At 40.6% G+C, this 23869-nt stretch overlaps 1 protein-coding gene across 1 annotated transcript in view; it reads left to right on the plus strand.

Moving 5' to 3' along the window:
* Positions 1-23869, plus strand: part of APBB2 (amyloid beta precursor protein binding family B member 2) — a 381693-nt gene that overhangs the window by 58665 nt on the left and 299159 nt on the right. The window contains 1 exon segment of the mRNA XM_032593000.1: positions 19429-19584. The gene's annotated coding sequence lies outside the window, so the exon portion shown is untranslated.

Raw genomic sequence — 23869 nt, forward strand, 5'->3', positions numbered from 1 at the left:
ATACTTTACGTTTTTTATTTTTAAATTTTTAAGTTTATTTATTTATTTATTTTGGTGGGGCGGGGGGAGACAGAGAGAGGGGCAGAGAGAGGGAAAGAGAATCCCAAGCAGGCTCCACACCATGAGTGCAGAGCCTGATGCAGGGCTCGAACTTATGAATCTCGAGATCATGACCTGAGCCGAAATCAAGAGTTGAATAAGCAACAGACAGCCACTCAGGTGCCCCTGTTTTCTTTTTTAATTGAAATACAGTTGATACTTTCTATATTTTTATGTGTTTGAAAGTTTCTCTCATAAAAGATACAGAATAAAATAAGGGCTAAGACATAGGTTTTGGTTTTAAAGTATTTGAACCAGTGAAACTGGGGTCTGGGTGGCTCAGATTCTAGCCCTGGCCCTCTAATGACCTGAATGACCTGGAGTTGCTCCTTTAACATTTCTGGGTTCCACAGAACATTACTTGAGTAAATGAGTTCACTGGATGGGATCCTCCTTGTCAATGGTTACCTGCGATGCTGCACTTTTGAAAGAGGGTTGAGGTGTGCTCTCAAGGAGAAAGATTCTAGAATCAAGGAGCCATGTTCATGAAGGGCTTGGTTTCCTTCAAGCTGTTTGTCAGATTCTAGTTCCAGACTGGTCACCTCCTTTTCCCCAGGGAAACTGGAAGCATTCTGTAATGCAGGCTGTCAATTTGAGTTGATAGGATTTCAGCCATAGAACAGAGGTGTCATATAATTAGCTGGGTCGTCTTATCCCTGAGTTATTTCTATGTGTCTAGTGGTTAGGAGATCAGGCTCTGGAGGCCGGGTTCAAATCTCAGTTTAACTACAAGCTGTGTCACCAACCTTCCTTAGAGGGCTGTGGTGACGTTTAAATCAGCTAATACATGTGTGACACATAGTAATGGCTCAATAAATGATATCATTTTTTTCAGGTCCATTAGTCTTGTTTGTGTTTTGGATTTACAGTTTTTATTTTATTACTTTTCTTTTAAAAAAATTTTTTTTAACGTTTATTTATTTTCGAGACAGGGAGAGACAGAGCGTGAACAGGGGGGGTCAGAGAGAGGGAGACACAGAGTATAAAGCAGGCTCCAGGCTCTGAGCTGTCAGCACAGAGCCCGATGCGGGGCTAGAACTCACGGACCGCAAGATCATGACCTGAGCCGAAGTCGGCCGCCCAACCGACTGAGCCACCCAGGCGCCCCCCGTATTTACAGTTTTTAAAAGCTAGTTGAGACTTAAGCACCATTGTCATCTTCAGTTTCTTCCTCCTCCCCTCCCTCTCTTTGGGTTAGAAGCACATTGGAGAGCTCACCATAGTCCTTACCATTGGTGAGAGCAGCACCAAGGTAATCTGAGAAGGGAGTTAGGGACCAGAATTTGCCTCCGAGAGATCGTCCTGTCAGCCCTTCACTTGGATGCTGATGCTGATGGTCTGGTTGCTGTGGCATTTGCCTGTGGTGGCATAGCCAGGGCATTGGTGGGGCCACATCTGGAATCCCATCTCCTGACTGCTGGTTATTTCTGTGGCTGTGTTCAGTTTCCTGAAGTCTCCTTTGGCATCCTAATTGCTTATTAGGATGTAGTGTGGAGAGAAAAATTCTGTCTCCTGTATCTGGTATTAAAAAACTTATCCCCTCTGTTAAGAAGGAATGTCTGGTAATGCTCTAGCATTTGTAGGGAGGGGAAATGGGAGGAAGCGTGGTGTTCCTCACATTCTGACTAATCGCTTAGGCAGCGGGGCTCCGTCATTTCCTTTCTGTGGCTTGGTGACCTCAACCCTCTTCCTGGTCCAGGCCGGCAGCACCTGTGACCACCCTCCCTTCCTTACAGCCAGCTTGTCTTGGGTCTTGGGTCTTTGTCTTACAGTTGTCTGAATCACTTCCCTGTTTCTCATCCTTGATGTTTCCCAGTAAGTAGCATTGTTTCTCCTTAAGCCTATTGTTTTTCTCCTTAATGTTATTTCTTGATTGCCTTCATTTTCTTTTGATGCTTCTATTTATTTTCTATTCATTAAGCTGAAAATAGGTTTATAAAGTTCTCTTATTTTTCTAAGGATGAGATCCCAGTTTATAGATTATCTGCATCCCTTTGCTTTTTCTTCAGCTTTGAGGCACTTTGTGACTCATGAGATTTTCCTAATAAGGGGGAAGGTAATATTTTTATAACACTTGACAGATTATGTAGTGATTTTATAGACAAAATAATGTACTAGGCATAAGAGTTGGAAAGCCTAGATTTTGTCCCGGGTTTTAATTTCTATTCACAAACCAAGTTTTCAGACAAGTTTTTTTAACCTTTTCCTACTTCCGTTTTCTCATCTGAAAAATGGGAATCCCTAGTGTTTGTTGGAAGATGATGTGTTCTTGGCATTAAGTTCAGTAAGTTCTGGCTCATGTAACTGTGGATATTGTGATCTTATTTGGGATTCATAGTAACTTTTTTGAGGTATATTGGACAATTACCCCCATTTTTTATCTATTTCCGTTTTCTTTCATTTTTCTTCTTTCGTTTTCATCTATTTCTTTCCTTTTGCCTGTGAAGAAAAAAGAAAGACTTAAAAGCTAACACATTTCCGTTGTACAAATATGGCATTAAGGCTCGGTGTTTGAGATTTGCCCTAAAATCTTTCCTTGGAAGAGGAGGCAAAGGGTGAGTGGAGGACTCCTTCCTGCGTCTTTAAATTCAACTTATTCCCGGTTCAGTACAACCCAGAAAGACCGGGGGTGGGTTTGTTCTTGACTTAGAACTGTGTCCAGGCTTCCTGAGCGCAGGTGATAGGCCCGGAGGTGGTGTCGTTCAGTGGGCAGACACACCTGGGGTGGGGTGTTGGCCCTGCTCCAGAAGCCGTCTGCTCCTCTGGTTCCTCCTTGGTACAGTAACTGCCGTGAGACGATTTTGAAGAATAGGACATACACGTAAAGGGCCTGACATGCTATATAGATGCTTAGCCAATGTGAGTTCCTTTTCTAGTTTAGACTATATTTCTGATTTGTGTAATGGGAACTGAAGTGGAAATGTTGGGATTCGGAGCGAACGGCCAAGAAAGAATTCTTCAGACGTCTTTGGTGCAAAAAAGTAGTTTCATGAAAACACAGGACAGGACCCATGGGCAGAAAGAGCTGCGCCGGGGTTGTGACGGGTGACTGATTGTATACCTTCAGGTTGGGAGGGGGTTAGGGATAGCATAGCATACATCTCTAAGGAATTTTGGCAGCAAGGTTTCGAGGACCTTGAGGGGGCTAACTATTGTTAGGAAAAGATCATAAAGTACTGTCTAGTAAAACTTCAGTCATAAGACCCTCTAGATGTATATCAGTGAGGCCATATGCTTGGAGGATGATTACAAACCTGTATCTTGGGGGGTAGAGATAATGGAAGTTCCCAAAGGAATTTCTATGTGTGAAAGTAGACTCCCAGGATCCTGGGGGGGGGGGGGCGGGATAATGTTAAGCTAGGATTGCCTTTTGTCCCTTAGCAAAGTGTCCGCATCGAGGCAGCTGAGCTCCCAGGGGAAGGTCACTCTGCCTGTCTCAAGGACTTACCACTGGACTGTAAGTAGTAAGGAAATTTAATTTCTTCTTTTGCCTTTGTTTCCCATATCAGGATCCTCCTGCTAAAGGAATTTCAGGCAGCAGCCAACAGGTTTTAGAGACATTTTTGTGGGCAGTGGTACTCTTGAAACATCCCTAACTACCCCCACCCTGCCAAGAAAGGCTGGTCTTGTAGGGTTAGGACTTGCTTTCCACCAGTGTTTCTCACCTCCAGGTGGGCCTCAGAGTGACATTGCTTTGTCAGAATACAATTCTGGGCTCCAGACCAGACCTACTGCCCAGACATGTACCTTTGGGAAAAGCTTTCCAGGTTCTTCTGATGCTACCCTGGCTTAGAGCCGCTGCTTTAGACAAACCAGAGTGACTTTCTAGTGTGTCTAAAATATGATTCAATTTAAAGAACTCCAGTTGGGTGTCTCTTTCTGAGGATACAGCAGTTCTTTTCTGAGAGAAGCATGTCCTTTTGTACACTTGGCCTTGTTAATTGGGTGTAATGCTTTCATAGTGACGATAATAGCTAACCCAGGCACTTACATGTATTAACCCGTGCAGTTCTTGCCGCAGCCCTGTGAGTTAGGTGCTATCACGTGTCCCTTCGGCATGACATATCCAAAGTCACACACAATACCTGGGATGGAGCCAGGTATTGAACCCACTCAGCCTGGCTTAGGAGTCAGTGCCCTTGTCCCTCATGTTATCCATCTGTCTTAATCGCAGATAGGACTGCCTTGGAAGAGGGCTTTGGAACATGCCGCTGTTACCCAAGGGTTGTGGAAATTTGGTAAGAACTGGTAGCCTCTTCTCCGCTGACTTTATATTATTTCTTGGTGTATCCTGGCTGGGTCCAGATGTGAAGAGGACTCCTACATCAGAGCGGATGTGTGTGCAAGCAGGTGGCTTAAGGGGGAGGGGTAGAGCACATTTACAAGCCCGCCTCTCCTATTTACTCCTTCCACTCTCCCACTTATTACCGAGGTGTGTGGGATTGGTTCGCTCTAAGGGTGGTAATTTGGGAGTCACTTCTTTGGCTTCCTTCACTGTAGCGAAAATGATAGACTCGTTGCTCTTTGAAGGTGAATGTCTCTTTGAGAGAGCCTGAGAATGACTTTCATTTCATCTGTATTCGGGAGAGAACAGAACACAGTTCCCAAAGGCCTGGTGCTAAATAGTCGTTTGAGGAGGGCTTCATGTGGGAGCTCTTTGCAGCCTGGAACAGGCTGTAAAATAGACTGGGGGATATACTTGCTTTAGATTGACCTGCCCAGACAGAACATTGTGGGGCGCTCAGGCAAATGCAGCCGGTGTGAAATAACAATTAGAACGGCCACTTGCTATGTGCTGGGCACTGTGCTAGGTCATTTAGGACACTTTGTCCCTTATCCTGGTGGATGTCTTGGTTCCCATTTTATGGAGCAAGAAACCAACTTAGAAAGTTAAATTATGAGTCTTATGGTCACACAGATAAGTGATGCAGTCAGGATTTGAGCACATTTCTCTCAGACTCCAAAGCCCTGAGTATTACTTCCTATAATACTTCACTCTTCTGCGAAAGAAAACTGTGTGCTCAGCTTTGCAGCAGCATTAATTTGTAAATAAAAGCCTTCTTTCCTGATTTAACATGAAGATCTTCTTTTGGATGTAAGGAATAAAATAAACACTGCTAACTGCTGTCCTGAAATGAAGGAAGTAAAAGAAATGAATGAATGAATGAATGAATGAATGAGTGAGCTGGGGAGCATGGGGAGATCCCTCCCCCAGGATACTCAGGAACTCTGATCATCTTCTAAATAAGTCTGTTGGGGTCCTTCGCCCTCCCACCCTATTAAACATGATATAATATCTGGACCTTGAAGTAGCAATTTGTATTTCTGGCTACATTTAATTCCTGACTTATTTACTCTTGATTTCTTTCCCTTAAATTAGTTGTACCTCCTATTCCTCCCCTTTTCTTTTTTTCCCTACTGTCCTTTCCAGTAGAAGGTTTTCCTTGCCAGGATCATTTGGTTTAAAGTGGATAATATATGTAATTTTAAAAGTTCAGATTTCTTTGAAAAGGTCTGAAAAGAATTAATAAAGGCATATCCATCAATTCATGAACCACAAAAATTAGGATGAGCTTTCCAACAAATGTTGTTATTATAATACTTACTGTTCCATTTTCAATTCAGACATTATAGATGCCCCGAGGAAACAGACACAGAGGGAAAATGAGATGTGATCATATTAATTATGATTTCACTTCTGCGGTTAAATAGATTTCCAGCTAGAGTCAGGGTTGCTTCTTAATTAAACAAATATTTCTTGAGGGCTTGAAATCTGCCAAACTCTGTACTAGTCTTTGATTTCACCTGTTCCTTGGGTGCTAGTGCCATTTCAGCTCTGAGTTGGTTTTAAAAATTCTTTGCAGCAGCTCTCAGAATAATTTAGGTCGGAGTTTAGGACTGTCATTCCATGAAAGCCATTTTTCCATGTACTTGAAGGGTAACATCATATCTGTCTTTTTTTTTTTTTTTTTCATTTGGGTTCTCTGTTATTCCTCTCCTTTCTCCTCCTCCTTTTCTTGGCCTTACGTTCTTGATTAGGAAGAAATACCAAAATTAACTTAATCTAAAGAAATTGTATAGATCCGTGCTTCCTATCAAGTGGCCTTCAGACCATCAGCATTATAATCACTTGTGCTTGTTAAAAATGTATATTTCTGCGACAACAGGGATGGACCTAGAAGGTATTCTGCCAAGTGTAATAAGTCAGAGAAAGACAAATACCATATGATTTCACTTCTATGTGGAATCTAAAAATCAAAACAAACAAACAGCAGAAACAGACCCATAAATACAAAGAACAAATTGAAGGTTGCCAGAGGGAAGGGGAATGAAGGGAATGGGCTAAATGGGTGAGGGGTGGGTGGGAGATACAGGCTTCCAGTTATGGAATGAATAAGTCACAGGGATAAAAGGTACAGCGTAGGGATATTGTAATAGTGTTGTATGGTGATCGGTGATAGCTACACTTGTGAGCATAGCCTCAGGTATAGAGTTGTGGGATCACTGTGCTGTACACATGAAACTAATGTAAAATTGTGTGTCAGCTATAATCCAATTAAAATAAAATGCATATTCTTGTGTCCCACCCCAGATCTGAATGTGAGAACTGCTGAATTAAGAGTTACATGCATGTTATTTTTATGCTAGCGGTAGAATGTTCTCTTTTTCTCTTTGAATAAAGAGGTAATCTCATTTTCCCCCTGAGTTAATGTACTCTGATTAAAAAACAAAAATGAAAACGATAAAAAAACGCTTCCAAAAAGAATGCTGGAATTAGGTTTTAGAATTTGAGAAACTTTTCTTTAGATTTTTACTGAAACTCAAGTTGTTCTTTCATCCACTGTGGGTATCCTCAAATTATTATTAGCAAACTACCCAATTCTTTGACTTTTTAAAAATGAAAGAAGTTTAAAGACTTCATTAATTTGAAGTCCTAGTTCAAGCGACTAATATTTTATTTATTTATTTTTTTAATGTTTATTTTTGTTTTTGAGACAGAGAGCATGAACGGGGGGAGGGGGAGAGACAGAGAGAGACACAGAATCTGAAGCGGGCTCCAGGCTCTGAGCTGTCAGCACAGAGCCTGATGGGGGGCTCGAATTTGTCACCTGTGAGATCATGACCTGCGCTGAAGTCGGACGCTCAACTGACTGAGCCACTCAGGCATCCCAAGCTACTAATGTTTTAAAATGAGTCAGAGGAGTCACAGAGTTGTGGTTGGTGGCAAAACTGGATAGAAACAGGTTCTGATCTGTGCCCATCAGCTGTGTGACTCTAGGTAAGCCCTTTCAACATTCTGTCCAGTAGCAGATGGCATGGGTATGTGGTGACTTCCCTTCTGGTTCTGATTGAGTCGGACCTTGTGGAAAGAGAAATAGAAGATGTTGACAGATAGGCCAGTATGCTGGAGACGGAAAGTTTTGTATCGGTAGGAGGGACTTTTAAAATGAAATACATGATGGCCGAAGGAAATACAGTCCATCAGTCCATCAAGAATAAGAATATTGAAGTTAAAAAGAAATGATTGGGAGTTTCTTGTACTCATTCAGAACAACAGTGCAGTACTTACCCAGATTCCCGGTTACTGAAGCCCAACCAGGAAATGGACTTCCTTAAGGCAAGGACTGCCCTTTGTTTGACACATTTCATTTGCTGTACTGTTGCCAGGTACGTTTGTGCCATTTTATAGATTTTGGTAGAAGTGGGTGATGGTAGGATCTGGGGAGAGCATACGTCTTACATATTAGAAACTGCCACTATTCGAGGAAAGAAACAAAGCATCCTGCTTTAAGAGATTCATCCGTCCTAAGCTAATTCAAACAACTGGAGAATTGAGGAGAAATTGGAGTTTAGTAAATGATTTCTTGCTTGTGCTGTTGTATTCCATTTCTGTCTGTTGAGTTATGGAGAGAAGGATGGATATCAAAGTATATAAAGTATATAAAAAAGTATAGCAAAGTATATAAAGACCAGTGTTAAAGACCAGTGTTCCTTAAATCTCAATAACTTATGGGCCTCTTTATTTAAAGGAAAAAATTTCTCACAAATCCCCAGTACTAACATGAATATTTTTATTATGAAGTAGCTTCAATATGCTCAAACTTAAAACTAGGTATAAACTCCTTATGCTTCAGCTCTTATATAACTATTAAACAATGACAAATTTATAGAGTAAATTCAACAAAGCCACAAAACCAATAAACTTCAAATTAACATTAATTTGTCATGACAGATAATGTTGTTTGATTAAAATTAAACCTCTCTTTGGAAATGTGATTATGGTTCTAACACCAAAGTTTTAGTTCTTTTGAGATCTGTGTGTAACTCAGTTCTCCTTCCACCTCCCTGTATTCAAAACTTCAAAAGCACCTTCTTTTGGCAGGAATGCATGATTTGGTTGTTTAATTTAGTTTTTTTTATTTTTCTTACTTGTCCTTGATGATTAAAATTATACTACCGGATGCCATGCCAATCAAATACATGAAAGCAAGCTCACTTTTGATCAAGCAAGAAGGTGGGATTTGGTACCTTGTTGCACATGGGATAGGTGGAGGGAGGAGAGGGGCCATTGGTACCTGCTATATTGGGTTTCTGATTTGGATGAGTTTGAATGGTGCCATTGAGCAAAATGTAGAACAAAGGAGGAAAAGTAGGTTTTGAGGGAAGATGATTAGTAGGGGACTTAGGTTTCCAGCAGTATAGTGGATTGGATACTCTGACATGCTTCCCCACTGTAATCTGGATAAAACATTTTTTAATGTACTTCTGGGATCACAGGAGCTAAAACATCTCCAAAATCTCCTACCTCAATTAGATCAACCATCTAAGGGTAAATTAAACCAAAGCTGAGAGCTTTGTATATAAACAAACACAAAAGATAGATTGCCACAGGGGCAAATGATGATATCCCCACTGTGTTTGGAGACTGAGCCTTGGGTCAGTGGCAAGGTGGACGAGCCTGCCTTTTGCTAGGACCTATAAAAAAATCCAAGGTGGCCCAGGTAGGTAGCGCCCGTTGGCTTTTGGGGGAAGCAAATGCAAGTCCTTTCTGGAGGAAGGCATTCCCTTCTTTGGACCTTATGGTTCTCCTAAGATCAACCAAATATCAATTCAGAAAAAAAGATCTCTAATTCTTCTAGAAAACAAACCACCAAGAGTGAGAGTCACCAGAAACAAAAAACAATAAATTTAGAATCCTGAGCACTTCAGGTATGAAAATGATCTGATGCAGAATATAAAATAACTATGTTTGAAATGCCTTAAGAAATAAAATAGTTACTCACAAATCAGTACAGAGAGCGCGAGATAAAAATTGACCAGGCATATTATGTAGCCATAAAAAGAAGGAAAGCTTGCCATTTGTGACAACTTGGATGGGCCTTGAGGGCTTTATGTTAAGGGAAAAAGTAAGAGAAAGACAAATGCTGTATGATCTCACTTATATGTGGAATTAAAAAAAACCCCAAACTCCTAGAAACAGAGAACAGGTTGGTGGTTGCTTGAGGAGAGGAGTGGGGGAAATGGTGAAAGTGGTCCAGGTACAAACTTTTAGTTATAAGTTCAGGGATATAATATGCAGCATAGTGACTACAGTTAACAATACTGTATTTTATATTTGAAAGTTACTAAGAGAGTAGGTCTTAAAAGTTCTCATCAGAAGAAAAAAAATTGATAACTATGTGAGGTAACTGATGTTAATTAAACTCATTGTAGTAATTATTTTGCAACATATACAAATGGTAGATCTTAAGCACCTTAAACAGATATGGTGTTATGTGTCAATTATATCTCAGTAAAATGGGTGCGGGGGTGAAGAGTGGGTACAAGGGCAACATGAATCTAGGTGTTTTTGTTGTTGCTGAAAAAAAAAATTGACTAGGCTGACTTTGAAAAATACAAACAAAAACAGCACCTAAAGAAAAAGTTGTAACTGTTAAAATAATTCAATAATTAGAAATAGCTGAACGGGTAATTAATGAACTAGAAAAGAAGATTTGAAAGAATCGGAATGTAACACAGAAATGAGAAGAAAAACACGAAAGTGTAGTTGAAAGGTAGAAAGACTATAACGAGATCTGTTCAGAGCCCCAGAAAGATAATAACAAATGGAGGGACATTATATTTGAAGAGCTAGTATATAATTTTTAGAGTTTATGAAGGACATAAATGACCAGTGTTCCTTAAATTCAAGTAATTTATGGACAGATGAGGGGAGCACAATATAAACTAATAAAAAGAAATCCATGTCTACATATAGGAACACTTCAGTACACCAAAATAAAGATGATCTTAAGAACATACCAGAAGAAAAGGGTAATTGTTCATCAAGGGAATAATGAGCTGACAGCTGACTTCTCAACAGCAATAATGGGGAATGGAAAAATATCTACAAAATACTAAAAGAAAATACTGTTTGATTGTATACCAGCAGAACTGTCATTCAGGAAAAAGGCAAAATGTGCTTTCCAAAAATCGAAATTGTTTTTAGTGTTTTATTTTTGAGAGAGAGATCGGGGGAGAGGAGGAGGGAGAGGGAGGGAGGGGCAGAGAGAGGGAGACACAGAATCTGAAGCAGGATCCAGGCTCCGAGCCCGACGCGGGGCTTGAATTCACCAACCGTGAGATCATGACCTGACCAAAGTTGGACACTTAACCGACTGAGCTACTCAGGTATCCCTGCTTTCCAAAAATCTAAAACTTGCCACGACAGACTTTTATTAAGATACTTCTTAATGGATATACTTCAGGAAGAAGAACGTGATTCTAGGAGGAAGGGCTGAGATGCAAAAAGGAATGGTAAAGAAATTGATAAACATATAGGTAAATCTCATTAAAATTAAATAAAATTAAAAGTTTTTTAATTTAAAATTTATCTTTTAAGTAGGCTCCACACCCAGCGTGGGGCTTGAACTTACGACCATGAAATCAAGAGTTGGATGCTCTACCATCTGAGCCACTCAGGCGCCCCTAATTTAAATATTTTTAATTTAAAAATTAAAAATTTTCTTCAGTCATACTAGCCACATTTCAAGGCACATGTGGTTAGTGGCTACTGTATTGAATAACACAGATATGGAACATTTCCGTCATTGAAGAAAGTTCTGGTGAACAGCACTGTTGTAGAACAATGGAAGGGAAATACATTAAGATAATTTCTACAATTCATTTTAAGATGCCATTGTTTTAAGAGTCACCATTATATAGTACATGTAAAAAAATTTTAGGAAACACATTGCCAATTTTTTTTAAAGATTCTATCTTATTTTTTAAAAAGTTTTTAATGTTTATTTTATTTCTGAGAGAGAGAGAGTGTGTGTGTGAGCAGAGAGAAAGAGAGAGAGATAGAATCTGAAGCAGATTCCAGGCTCTGAGCTGTCAGCACAGAGCCCAGCATGGAGCTCGAACCCATGAACCGTGAGATCATGACCTGAGCCAAAATCGGGTGCTTAACTGACTGAGTCACCCAGGTGCCCCTAAGATTTTATTTTTAAGTAATCTCTGTATCCAGCTTGGGGCTCAAACTTACAGCCCTGAGATCAAGAGTTGCATGCTCTGCTGACTAAGCCGCCAGGCACCCCTGTTGCCAAAAATTTTTTAAGCTGCCATTTTTATAAGACACGTCTCAATATCACCTGTGTGAAAATGTGAAGAAATGTGCCTCTTGGGATGGATGCCATTAGGGGCTAGAGCATTAATGGCATGGACATCCAGGAGTTGTGATCCAAGTAGGTTGGACATAGATGGACATAGATCTGGCCTGGAGACAAAGCATGGTGCGTATTTGGCGCATAGAGTAGGTCTCAGTGAATGTCTGGTGAGTGAATGGGTGATGTACTGCATGGGTGTGTGGGAGTTATCAGGATACCCTGTAGTCGGGCCTGGGAATGTGGCTGAAGTCACCAAAAGATTTATATGAAGTATGAGGAGAGTCAGGATGAAGCCTTGATGAACACGATGGGTATTCTAGTGGTCATGTAGAAAGGAGCCTACGAAGGAGCCTGAGAAAGAGACTTCAGAGGTGGAGAAGAACCAGGAAGACTTTGGGCAACCTGAGACTAAAGGGTGAGGAGGTGAGATGTTGTGTAGACTCTGCCAGGATAAGGCCTATGCATTCCTGAGGTAAGTGTCAGCCTGCTCTATGTGATAAGGGAAGCATTGGAAATTACAAAGGCATCAATAATTATTTCTGCCAGGGCATCTGAGAAGACTTCATGAAGGAGGTAGTATCTGGGCGGGGCTTCAAAGGACAAACACTTGGCATGTCTGAGTGGTATGGCGGGGCAGTCTGGGCGGATGGAGTAACACTAACAAAAGCCTGAAATTGTGAAAACGTGTGAAGCCCTTGGCAGTAATTCCTAATGAGCCGGACTTCACTGCGTCCAGCTTCTTTCTAGGTAAAGGTCTCGTGTTGATGAAGGAGCATCCGTTCTCTAAGATCAGAAGCACACCTTTTACTAACCTTTGGTCGGATCGGAAGGTAACTAAAATAACTGCAGACCTGACCAGATGCCTCCCAATGCTCTAAATAGACTTCTTTATACATGATTTTCAGAACATAATCTTCATACAGAATTTATTACTAAATTTTGAGATTTAAGTTCTGTGTGCAAAACTAATACCTTTGTTGTATTGCAAATTAGGTAATCATATGACAGACATCCTTAGACTACAGAGTGGAAAAGAGACTTAGCTTGCTCCAGTTAACCAGGTGCTAAGAAAATATGGGGCAGATAAGACTTGGGTAAAAAAATCCCGGGTCTTTGATTTAAAAGCTAGGTAACATCCGTCGAGTGACTGGACTTCTTTATGACTCAAATTGCCCATTTAAAAATAGGCGTAATAATAGTTCTTACTTCAGGATGGACGTGAGGATTAATGGAAAGCACTTAGCAAAAAGTTTCCCATTATCATGAAAAAAATATTTCGATACTTTCTTCTGTAAGAAAATCTAGTAAAACCCAGTGGTTCCCAATCATGGCTGTGCATCAAAGCATCATGGCGAGATAGTTAAAAAACGAAGACTTCCCGGACCCTACCCCAGACCTGGTATGTGTGTCGTAGTAACTGGGCTTTGGACTTTGTATTTTTTTGTAGGAGCTCCAGGGTTAGGAAGTCTTCTGTGGAGTTGAGTATCATTTTGGTCACTTTTCCTCGGATGCTTTTTTCCTTGCTCTACAATGTTTTGAACATTGGCTCTTAGTGTTTGCTGAGTATGTGAGCTTTCAGGTTATTAATCCTGGTCACTGTGTGGCTCTTTACTCCATACCTTCTTTTGTCTTTCTTCCTCTTTTCTCACCCCCTTCTCCTCCATCCCATGCTGAATTTTTAGACAGTTGTGTTGACAGTGTCCTGGACAGCCTAGTTCTCAGGCCCTTTTTATTTATTTTTGTAATAAAACAGATTTAAAAAAGAAACTTTTCTAAGGCAGACATTTGGCATGTTAAAATGGAACTTCAGTTTAGTTTCTAAAATAAACAATTCAGCTTTTTTTTTTAATTCTTTAAAATATGAGTGCTCCAGGAAATGCTTCTAAAATAACTGATATTCCCCTTGTTAACACTGGGGTTGTTATTGGCTGGATTCCAGCGTGTGTTCTTTTTCCTTGGTAGGGGGCAGGAAGCCAGTGTGGAGAGAGTGCTCTACTCCATGCCAACACACAAATTGTAGTCCCACAAACCTAAGAGTGTGGTTCATATGCTCGCAGTAGTTATCTGGTATATTGTAAAATGTGGTCTGGAGATTAAGTAAAATTTTTAGGGGCCCCTGGGTGGCTCAGTCAGTTAAACGTCCGCCTCTTGATTTCAACTCAGGTCATGATCTCGCAGTTTGTCGGATTGAGCCCCGCTTTGGGCTCTGCGCAGACAGTGTGGAACCTGCTTGAGATTCTCTCTCTCTCTCTCTCTCTCTCTCTCTCTCTCTCTCTCTCTCTTTCTCTCCCTCCCTCCCTCCCCCCCCCCCCGTCCCCTGCTTGTATGCATACTCTCTCTCTCAAAATAAACTTAAAAAATTTTTTATTTTTATTTATTTATTTTTTCAACGTTTTTATTTATTTTTGGGACAGAGAGAGACAGAGCATGAACGGGGGAGGGGCAGAGAGAGAGGGAGACACAGAATCGGAAACAGGCTCCAGGCTCTGAGCCATCAGCCCAGAGCCCGACGCGGGGCTCGAACTCATGGACCGCGAGATCGTGACCTGGCTGAAGTCGGACGCTTAACCGACTGCGCCACCCAGGCGCCCCAAAAAATTTTTTAAAAAGAAGTAAAATTTATTCTAATTGGATCAGTTAGAATATTCCTTTTAACTTTTGTGTGTAGGTAGTTTGGTTAGAAGAATCACTGTATTGCAGCCTTGCTGCTTACTCTGTCTAGTTCATATATCGTGCATTTCATATGGATGAGAAATGACTAAAACGTCAGCTTTATCAGGGCAGAAATTATGGTCCCCGGCACTTAGAATAGTGCCTGGCACGTAGTGTTGGAGAAGAATATATAAATGAATGAGCTGACAATTAGACAACCAAACTAAAAGCGACGTCTACCACTTTTCATTGAGAAACTTCCTCAAGGACTCTTAAAGGTAACAATACCTGATATTGGTCTGGTATCTGGATTGGAGGCTGCCTGCGTGTTCCCATAGCTCCCTGTGCCTCACGCAAATCACACTGCATTCCTCAACCTAAGTCCTTGCAGGAAGGGACTGGGTCTGTTCATGGTTGTGTCCTCAGTGCCTTATCTGGCAGCATTGCAGTTTCTTAGTAAATATTTGTTGAATGAACATATAGAGCTAAAGTTTCCATAATGTGTTCATATTTGGTTTTATCGGTTGGCAGTCCCATGAAGTTGGCTGATGGTATCACACCAGTTTTACAAATGATGTAACAAAGGTTAAAGAGCATACATTAGTTATCCCAGAAAGCCTCAGGTCATTCTAGGACTGCAAGCTCTAAATCTGCCTGTGTCTTCATCCCTTGTTCTTTCCAGAACAGCCTTTAAAATATTAGTAAGCTCTGGGTGTTGTATGTAAGCAATGAATCATGGGAATCTACTCCCAAAGCCAAGAGCACATTGTATATACTGTATGTTAGCTAACTTGACAATAAGTCATATTTAAAAAATAAAAAAAGAAATAACTGATATTCTAAAAAAAATAAATAAAATATAGTTAATTTTTTTTTTAAGAAAAGCACTAAAATTAGGAATAAAATGAGTTTAGCATGGGTGAGATAAACTTTACTTTGTTTTTGGTTTTAAGTTGCCACCCAGAACAGGAACAGTTTAATTTAAACTGAATGATGAGTTTTAATAAATCAGTCTATTATTTAAAAGCAAACAAACAGAAAACATTAGTGAACATAAATTCCCCCTCCCTGCCCCCTCTGGTTGAAACCTCTACTTGAGAGCCAGAGATGGGAAGTTACCATATGAAACCTTTTCCAAATTGTGTCATGTCTTCCTCATCAGCTAGAGTCTTTGTTGGATGCCAGTTTGGGTGATTCATAAATAGATCCTTTTAAGTTGCCTGTGATGGGTACCTGTGATACGTCCTTTTTGAAACAAATAAAAAATAAAACAATTTTAAGACTATACTTTTTCCTTCCAAACATTTTAAGATGTAAATTTATCAATACTGTAAATATGTTTTTGAAAATCAGATTTCCAAAGTGGTGAAAGGTATGTTCTCCAGTGTATTTTAGCCTGGTCTTCCTGGTCATTTTGATATAGAACTTTCTGAAGTGTTGAATTGGCTTGGCTGGTATTTCTGGACTCAGGCTCGAGAAGGAGAACCCTTCCCTGTGATATTAGAATAGGAAAAATAAAATGCCGGCCAAACATCTAAGATTCTCAAATGGTGGCAAGCATCTGGGTGCACGTTTCGCCAAAGGCATCACTGAAGTAAAGACCACACAACACCCAGCCAGGGTGAGTCTGATCTAATTTCTGTTTCATCTCTATTAAGGAAGATAACTTGATGGCTCCAGCAAGATTTCATCCAGTTTGATCAGTAGGTCAGAGTTCGTTCTCCCAGCCGGATAAATTTGAACTTACCATCATCGCCTTACAAATAACTTTAAAGAGTTACTTGAACAATACCACAGAGCTTTGATTTCATTGTGAAATGGCAACAAGAATCCAGTTCCCTTTGCCCGCTGTGGACATTGACCTTTAGTATTAGAACAGAGGCATCAAGGGGGAATAAATAAACTGCCAATGTTGTGTTTCCTCCAGGATCCAGCCATGAAAATATATGGCAGGGACTTGAGGAGCAGTTTTGGGTGGAAAAAAATGCATTTTCTTTTTTAGTCGGTGCCTGGCTTCTCAAATGAGGCGGGACAAGCTATTGTGTTTGTGCTGGCTCTTACAAAGCGAGATCACATCATCCCTCGATGCGGCTTTTTTTTTTTTTTTTTTTTTTTTATTAGCAGCTTCACAGCCCATGGCTTTGTTGTCCTGCTGCACAGTAGGACAGGCTGACGAGCAGTGAGCTCAATAAAGGCTTTTCAGGGAGCGTTTCTGAGTTTGTTATTGCCATCTGTCCTCTTCTCTCCCCTTGCTTTTCAGGCTATTCACATTTTGTGCAAATCTTGGGTTTCTGATTGGTGTGGCGGGGACACTGTAGGTGGATGCTAAGAAAGAAGTGGAGGTGAGCAGTATTTCAAATAAATAACTTAGAAGCAAAGAGAAAAATCTTGCTCGCTCTCTGAGGTTGTATCAGACATAAGATAGGAAGTATTAGGATTATTTCATTTTATTTTACGTTAGTTCTCAGGGACTGTTGTTAATTTTTGAAACCACTAATGCCTCTCCCCTAAGAGTTGGGTCATTTTGGCAGGAAGAGGCCAGGACCTGATGCCATAAATCACTTGTTTGCAGCTACTGGGGTGAGCATGCATCTTTCTTCTCTCTTGCAGGTGGCTCATTGCAAGTGTAGTTTTAGCTTGTTGAAAACCCTTTGTCCTGCTTTGATTGCTGGGTATGTGCTGTTGTCAACAGGGCAAATGCTAGGACCAGAAAGCTTTCGGTGTGATAGGCAGTTTCTGTTCTGGACACCTGCCGCCCGAGCACACTGCAGCCATTGTTCCTCTGCTTGAACGTGTTCTGGGCAGAGCCACCACGTCTTTTTTAGCCTGCAGTTGAGTCTTTTTTTTTTTTTTTTTTTTTCCTGCATGCATTTCATTTTTGGTGGAACAAATGTCTGTCTTATTCTCCTGGCTTTGCTGGTATGAATTTAACATGTGCGTGTGTTTCATACAAACTTGCATTTGGAGGAGTGTGTGCTGAGACGTTGTAGTGGTGGAAAGAGTGCTGGGTCAGAGTGGAGACAGGTGATCTGGACTTTGATCCCTGATCCTCTCATCCCTGCTGTGTGGCCTCAGTGAAGATATTTGAACTCTCTGGGCATCTCACTGTCTTCATTTGTAACCTCAGGGAGTTTGGGGGTTCTTGGAATGATGGATTACCAACTCCTCCAGTGTTAAGATTCCACCACTGTGTTTTGTGTGTTCTGGGATGCTAAGAGTGTCAAAAATGGAGGGTGTCAAGTGCTCACTAGGGCCGGGCTCCTGTGAGACTGTATGTAACACCTGGAGGCACTCTTTTTAATTAAGCAAAAATTAGATGACATGACAGTGACAGAGATGATTGGATGAATTAACTAAAGGAGGGAAATAACTATGGTCTTCTTGTCTCCTTGTGGTAAGTTTGCAGAAAACAAACACAAACTTTTTATTTCTAGAAAAGTAGTGTTAATCAGTTCTGACAGTGTTATTGGACATTTGGGTTTGGAACTTCTAAATTAAGAATTGTTGAGTTCAGATAAATGAAGACTTCTTAATTTATTAGCTCTTATTGATGAGATAAGAGGAAACCCACAGATCGGGCTGATACAGGATAGACATCCAATTCCTGATTTGTATTCTCATACTGTTTAATAAAAATCTTCTTTAAAAGTATTCTAATTCTACAAGTAATCCATATAAGTTGTAGAAAATTTGGAAAACACCAAGGAAAGACAAATGGCTTCTAATTCCATGACCCAGAAATAGCTCTTTTTTCATACTTTGGTGTCTTTAAAATATACATACTCAGTTTGTAGAATAAAATTGGGATCATACCATACATATATATATATAACTTTCCTGTATTCCTTTTGAGATGATTTTTGGGACTGAGTTTTCAAATGAAGGTACAGATTAATGTAATATTATGCGTGGCACACTTGTGACAGGGTCTGTTTTGACTTACAGAAATAGAATTGTAGACCCAGTATCTGAAAATAACACTTGTCCTGTTCCCTCTCGAACAGGCTTACAATGTTTAGCATTTATAGATGTTGTCATAGCTAATACTATAATTAACAAATGAGGACTTCTTAATTTATTAGTTCTTAGTTGTTCACTAATTGCTTTTGTAAATTTCCCTCATTTTAGTTTTCCGTGCCAGAATTGTTAACTTGCAATACCAGTGAGCAGAAGTTATTTTAGCACTGTGTTTCTGGATGCCTTGATTCCTCAAGCTGAAGCATGGTAGCGTGGGCCAGGCCACAGGTTTGGCATGAAGGAGGAGAGTTAAGAGATTCCTTTTGCCCGAATATATTATACATTTGATAATATTTATAACTCACTTGTTGAATATTGGTTTCATATATCATTTTTCTCTATTAGGAAATGAAAGATGATTAGTTTCCCCTTTGGATTATTTAGCCTATAAAATTTTCTGTTACAGCATTCACTTTGCATTGAAAATGCATTTTAAATCCTGAACCACACTGGGATTCTTTATGACCTTCCTCTAATGTGTCTTTTGGTGTGGTGCCCTTTGAAGTCCCGAAATGTTTTTCTATTTGATTGAGATTAAATCTGGGTTTCATTTTACTTTTTAAAACATATTGAGCAAGTTAATTTTCTGTTCGAGTTCCTAAGGGGAATGATTCTAGCCCTCTGTGTCCCAAGAATTCAGACTGAGCCTTGCCAGAACATTCCTGTGGTTTTCCACAGGGCAGATCACTGTGTTCATGAAATTTTAGTTGTAGCTTGTGTTTTCTGTGGTTAATTAAAACATCTGGCTTTTGAATTTTCCACAAACAGAGTATAATCGTTTGGCCGAACCTTCTCAATAATGGTTAAATACCTTAGTCCTCCTTTAGGATAGCCCACACTTGTCTTTAGGACACCTCATAAGCTGTTGTCTCTGTTCCTTAATGATTTTAAACAATTGGAAAACATTTGGGGTTATCCTGCCAAACATAAACTCTTGAGAGAGAGAGAGAGAGTGTGTGTGTGTGTTTGTGAATATGAATCCCTCCAATGGCTTCTGGCTTTCCCCCTCCAGGTCGGAGCTGCTGTGGGTGAGCTGCTGTGGTCTGTAGCCAAGCATGCTGTGGTCGGATCTGCCCAGCCGTGGAACAGAAACATTTGCTGGATGGAAAATCCATAAAAGAAAGCTCCTGTGAAAGCCGGAGACAGACAGTAACTTCAGCAAAATCAGGTTAGTATAAGATAAGAGAGCCTGGATGAAATGGATCGGGTCAGCTAGGGAAAAGCCATTTTGTTTATGCCATAAAGTGTTCCTGAAACTGCCCCAAATAGTCATTCCCAGTTATTCGAGAAACTCCTAGCATTGTACAAATGGAAGATAGATCTGATCCTGACGTATTTACATGTACAGTGTATCCTCCCCGCCTCCTCTGTCCCATCGTCTTGCTGGTCATCCTCTCCTCTCTCAGGGAACATCCTCAGCGCACACATGTAAGAAGCCACAGCCAGAGGCCGCGCAGAACAACCACAGCGATCTCGGTTTTATTTTGGAGAGAAACCGTGTCCTCGAGAAAGCATGGGCTTGCACTGGTGTTTTCAGACTTGCCCTCATTTGTGTTCTCACACTGGGAAGCGGGCATCATGGAAACCTGCCGTTTCTGTTGGGGTGCTGCTGGCCCTGGTTTGCTTGGCAAGATTTTACTTTTATCTCCCCCTGGACAAAAGCTAGCAACATGTTTATTTTTGGCAGGGTGTACATTTGGCATGAAGACACTCACATAGGACAGGAGAAAAGAAACGCCCTGAAAATAATAGGAATGTAGACAAATGCAAAATAGCCTCACCGTGGACCAGGAGAATGAAACAAAACCACCCCATGTGGAGCAGTAGGTGGGGACAGTTCATTTTGAGTACGTGTCCTGTACAAGGAGAGGCACTACAAACAAGCATTTCTATTGGGTGTTCAGGCAGTAACTCAGCATTATACATAATAAACAGTGAATAAATACTCACCAGGCAGGAGTGAGTCAGCAGTCTTGAGACCCTGCAAAGTAGTGAGAGTCTGTTGACTTCACCCACTCAGCATCCCTTTTCTCTTTCTTTCTTTCAATAAATCGCCTAGATTTTCCCTGGGTAGTCAGTCACCCTTGCTTTGTTTTCAGCCTGTATCATCGTCAAAGGTGACCTCGCTGCCTCCGTTATGGGTTTGTGACATAAGCTTGGCTAGTCAGGGTCACAAGGATCGGTTTATGGAGGACACCACTGTTTTCACTGACCCTGTTGCAAAGAGGTTTTTCCTTTTTGTGTGTTTTTTTTTAAGCTGGAGCTGTTAGTTTCCCTCTTTGCCACCACTTAGGGAAAGCCTTTCGGAGAATAAAGTTAACACAGAGATCAGAGCAGGGAGATACAAGAGATCACACACACACACACACACACACACACACACACACACACACCGTATACAAAACTCAGATACAGCACCATCTAAAGGCAGTAACTCTGGTTTCACTTTCCTGGCAAGTTAGATAGTTTGAATTAGATGTCCATCACTTAGATCCAAAAAGGTCCTGATTGGGAATGCCTTCTAGGTGTGAGGTGTTAGTGTGAAATGATTGGCACTCCCTGTCTTTAGGGGCTCATAGTGTAGGGGATGGGCCAGATTCGTATTCAGTTAGCTGACACACGATGTGAAAAATGTATCACTAGAGGTAAAACAAAAAAAAACAAAAACAAAAAAAACCACACACACACACAAAACGAAGTTCTGTGGGAGTAGAGATGCAATTATGAATTCTGCTGGGTGTTGGAGAGACTGGCAGAGAGCTGTTATTTAACAAAGGAGAAGTAGAATTTAGTCTTCAGGAACATTAGGAAAAAATACTTTTAATTCAATTACTTGCTTTTTGAGTCTCAAAGAAAGGGAGGCTTTTCAGAGCCTATAGTTAAAATGAATAGCAGATAAGGAAGATAATTTCGGAGCTTCCCTAGTAGTAGAATCCTGGTGTTTACAGTAAACACAATTGTTTTGGGAGCAGCCAAATGAGAGGTTCCCAGAAAGTTGTCCAGAGTTTATTTTAACACCACAGGGTAACAGCTGCTCTTCTCACCTAAACCTCAGTTGGCTTTCGGTTTAAGCAGAATTCTCTAAGCATGTCATGAATTTTAAAGATTATTTCTTCTTCTTCATGCTAGACTTTATTATTATTTTATTTTTTGTGACAGACATTGCTTTTTTAAATTAACAGACTTTATTTAAAAAAAAATTTTTTTTTTTACATTTATTTATTTTTGAGAGAGAGAGAAACACAGAGTGTGAGCAGGGGAGGGGCAGAGAGAGAGGGGAGACACAGAATCTGAAACAGGCTCCAGGCTCTGAGCTGTCAGCACAGAGCCCGACATGGGGCTTGAACCCAGGAACTGTGAGATCATGACCTGAACCGAAGTTGGATGCTTAACTGGCTGAGCCACCCAGGCACCCCTGAATTCTGGGTTCTTATAAAGACCAATTTTATATACTTATGTCCATCAAGCCTTATTTTTTATTTTTATTTATTTATTTATTTATTTATTTATTTATTTATTTATTTATTTATTTTTAACGTTTATTTATTTATTTGGGACAGAGAGAGACAGAGCATGAACGGGGGAGGGGCAGAGAGAGAGGGAGACACAGAATCGGAAACAGGCTCCAGGCTCCGAGCCATCAGCCCAGAGCCTGACGCGGGGCTCGAACTCACGGACCGCGAGATCGTGACCTGGCTGAAGTCGGACGCTTAACCGACTGCGCCACCCAGGCGCCCCTCAAGCCTTATTTTTTAAAATAATGTTTATTTCTTTATTTTGAGAGAGAGAGAGAGAGAGAGAGAGAACAAGAACAATCGGGAGAGGGGCAGAGAGAGAGGGAGACAGAATCCCAAGCAGGCTCCACACTGTCAGCACAGAGCCTTATGTGGGGCTTGAACTCATGAACTGTGAGCTCATGACCTGAGCTGAAATCAAGAGTAGGACGCTTAACCAACTGAGCTACCCAGGTGCCTCTGTGGCATTTCATTATTATTTTTATTTGCAGTTTCCTAATAACACATGATTTTGAGCCTCTTTACGTATCTTTGTTTGCCATCTGTATATCTTCTTTGGTGAGGTGCCTGTTAGGATTTTCTTACTGTTGAGTTCTAAGAGTTCTTTGTATGTTTTGGATACCAGTCCTTTATCAGGTAAGTCTTTTGTGGATATTTTCTTCCAGTTCTGTGGCTTGTTTTTTTTCATTCTCTTAATAGTGTCTCTCTCATAGCAGAAGTTTTTAATTTTAATGAAGTCCAGAATATCAGTTATTAATTCTTTCATGGATTGTTGCTGTTGTATCTAAAAGTCACTGCTAGGGTGCCTGGGTGGCTCAGTTGGTTAAGCGTCTGACTTCAGCTCAGGTCATGATCTTGCAGTCCTTGGGTTCAAGCCCCATGTTGGGCTCTGTGTTGACAGCAGCCTGGAGGCTGCTCCATATTCTGTGTCTCCCTCTCTCTCTCTCTCTGCCTCCCCCACTCGCACTCTGTCTCTCAGAAATGAATAAATGTTAAGAAATTAAAAAAAAAAATAGTCACTGCCCAACCAAGGTCATCCAGATTTCCTAGAGTTTTATATTTCTATTATGTCTTCTAGAGTTTTATAATTTTATGTTTTACATTTAGGTAAATGATCTACAGATATTTTGAGTTAATTTTTGTGAAAGCTGTCAAGGTCTTTGTCTGGATTCATATTTTGTATGTGAAATTACAGTTATCCCAGCACCATTTGTTGAAAAACTATCCTTTCTTCATTGAATGGCATTGGTTCCTTTGTCAAAGATCAGTTAACTGTACTTGTATGGGTCTGTATCTGGGCTTGCTCTTCTGTTCCATTGATCCATTCACCTGTGCCTTCACCAGTATCACACTGTCTTGATTACTGTAGCTTTTAGTAAATCTTCAAGTTGGGTGGTGTTAGTCCTCCGACTTTATTCTCCCTCAATATTGTATTGGCTATTCTGGGCTTTTTGCCTTTCCTTGTAAATTTTAGAATCACTTTATCAGTTTCCACTAAATAACTTGCCAGGATTTTGACTGAGATTGTGTTGAATCTGTAGGTCAAGTTGAGAAGAACAGATGTCTTGACAATATTGAGTCTTTCTTTCCATGTATGTGGAATAACTCCATTTATTTAGAAGTTCTTTGATTTCTTTCATTAGTTTTGTAGTTTTCCTTATATGGATCTTGTACATATTTTATTAAGTTTATATCTAAGTACAGTAAAACCTTGGTTTGGAAGCATAATTCGTTCTGGAAACATGCTTGTAATCCAAAGCACTTATATATCAAAGTGAATTTCCCCATAAGAAATAATAGAAACTCAGATGATTCGTTCCACAATCCAAAAATATTCATATAAAAATGATCATAGGGGCGCCTGGGTGGCGCAGTCGGTTAAGCGTCCGACTTCAGCCAGGTCACGATCTCGCGGTCCGTGAGTTCGAGCCCCGCGTC

This window comes from Lynx canadensis, chromosome B1 (genome assembly GCF_007474595.2).
Source record: "Lynx canadensis isolate LIC74 chromosome B1, mLynCan4.pri.v2, whole genome shotgun sequence".
NCBI lineage: Eukaryota > Metazoa > Chordata > Mammalia > Carnivora > Felidae > Lynx > Lynx canadensis.